Raw genomic sequence first — 2,500 nt, forward strand, 5'->3', positions numbered from 1 at the left:
GGGGAGGAGGAGGAGGCACACACACACACACACATACACACACATACACACACACACACACACACACACACACACACACACACACACACACACACACATACACACACATACACACACTCACACACACACACACACACATACACACACACGCACACACACACACACACATACACACACACACACACACACACACACAGGCAGGCAGAGACATGGGGACGTGCTGCTCTAGGTGTATTAGTTTAAGCGCTGCATGTCAATACACTCTCCATCTCTCTCCCCATCTCTCTCCATCTCTCCATCTCTCTCTTCATCTCTCCCCCATCTCTCTCCATCTCCATCTCTCTCTTCATCTCTCCATCTCTCCCCCCATCTCTCTCCATCTCTCCATCTCTCTCTTCATCTCTCCCCCCATCTCTCTCCATCTCCATCTCTCCATCTCTCCCCCCATCTCTCTCCATCTCTCCATCTCTCTCTTCATCTCTCCATCTCTCCCCCCATCTCTCTCCATCTTTCCATCTTTCTCTTCATCTCTCCATCTCTCTCTCCATCTCTCCATCTCTCTCCATCTCTCCCCCATCTCCATCTCTCTCTCCATCTCTCCCCCATCTCTCCATCTCTCCCTGTGCATCCAGAGGGGCTCATTAAGCTCCCTTCTCCCTCTGCTCCGCTCCTACTCCCTCTCTCTCTCTCTCTTCTCTCTCTCTCCCTCTCCCTCTCCTCTCTCCCTCTCTCTCTCCCTCTCTCCCTCTCTCCTCCCTCTCTCTCTCCTCTCCCTCTCTCTCCCTCCCTCCCGCTCTCTCTCCCTCTCTTCCCTTGTTCTATTTTTCTCCTCTCACCACGTCGTAACTATTAAAAGTGCTTCTGCGTTTTTAAATGACATCTGTCAGCAGCGACGAGGAGCAGAGGGGAAGAACAAGTTCAGAAGAAGGTTCCCCCCACCCCCCCTCCTGTGAGTGTGTGTGTGTGTGTGTGTGTCTCTGGAGAGAGAGAGAAAGTGAGTGTCAAACTTTAGAAGTATGCCGTCTTCCCTCTTCTTCTTTAGAATGATTAGCTGCTACATATTTTGACAGCTTAACTACAACTAGAGAATTGCTGCACACACACACACACACACACACACACACACACACACACACACACACCACCTCCCAGTTCTGTCGAGGAAATGAGTATTAGTCCCCCACCCCAACCCTCTAAGGAGAAGCTATATAGCTTTATAGCTTAACTACACCTACAGAATTGCTACACACATACACACACACACACACATACACACACACACACAGCCCCGTCATGCCAGCAGGAGCTCTCTGGCTCTGATTAGAACATGATTGGACATTTTCTGAACCAACATTGCAGCCTAGGACGCACACACACACACACACCACACACACACACTTATACGCACACGCCTTATTAAGTTCCTTATATGGCTTTGGAATGACCTGAGTGCAGTGGACATGGGTGTTTCTGGAAAGGTGGTAGTGTGTGTGTGTGTGTGTATGTGTGTGTGTGTGTGTGTGTGTGTGTGTGAGTCCAGGGGTGGGAGGTCATTAGGGATCATCAGACAGTGGGCAGGTGTACCTGAGAGGAGCTTGCCGTTGCTAATGACAATGGAACACAGAATCAATCAGCGCCATGGAGACCAGACCAGACCAGACGATGAGATTGATTGATCAGGGTTGAGGAAGTAGGACCATCAGGCAAAGGCAATCAAGGGCTGGGAGATTTGTCAGAGAATTTTGTGTGTGTGTCTGTCTCTGTGTGTGCATTTGCGTATGTTTGCACACACATGTTTGTGTGGAGACCGTGTGTATGTGTGTATGTTTGTCTCGGTGTGCTTGTGTGTTTGGTATGGAGTCCCCACTGTGTGCCATTTATTCACCATGACTCTCCTGTTTCCATGTGATCAGCATCACCGTAGCAAGTCATGAAGTAGGAGGAGGAAGCCATATTGCGTATATCTCCAGCGATGGGAAATAACAATCCTAAATGTGCTTGCGTTAGGGCATAGGGCCGTTGTAAAGGTGTTTGCATTAGCGTTAGCAATATTTATCATTTAATATACGTTTGTCTTATTGCATATGACATCAGGTGTTTGTGTTAGGGTGTGGTATATTAAATGATAAATATGTTTGTCCTTATTGCATATGACATCAGGTGTTTGTGTTAGGGTGTGGTATATTAAATGATACATATGTTTGTTTTATTTTTTATGACATATAAGGTGTTTGTGTTAGGGTGTGGTATATTAAATGATAAATATGTTTGTCTTATTGTTTATGACATATAAGGTGTGTGTGTTGGAGCATAGGACATATCAGGTGTTTGTGTTGGAGCATAGGACATATCAGGTGTTTGTGTTGGAGCATAGGACATATCAGGTGTTTGTGTTGGAGCATAGGACATATGTGTGTTTGTGTACAGTCCCTGTGCGTGTGTGTGTGTGTGCGGTATGTGTGTGTGCATAGGACATGGTCCTAAATATACTCGTGTCCAT

General features: G+C 47.0%; 1 protein-coding gene across 2 annotated transcripts in view; it reads left to right on the top strand.

Annotated features, from left to right (window-relative positions):
* The window catches only part of vti1a (vesicle transport through interaction with t-SNAREs 1A), an 80,884-nt gene that overhangs the window by 60,369 nt on the left and 18,015 nt on the right, over positions 1 to 2,500 (top strand). The gene's annotated exons all lie outside the window — the stretch shown is intronic.

Source organism: Alosa sapidissima, chromosome 22 (assembly GCF_018492685.1).
Source record: "Alosa sapidissima isolate fAloSap1 chromosome 22, fAloSap1.pri, whole genome shotgun sequence".
Lineage (NCBI taxonomy): Eukaryota > Metazoa > Chordata > Actinopteri > Clupeiformes > Clupeidae > Alosa > Alosa sapidissima.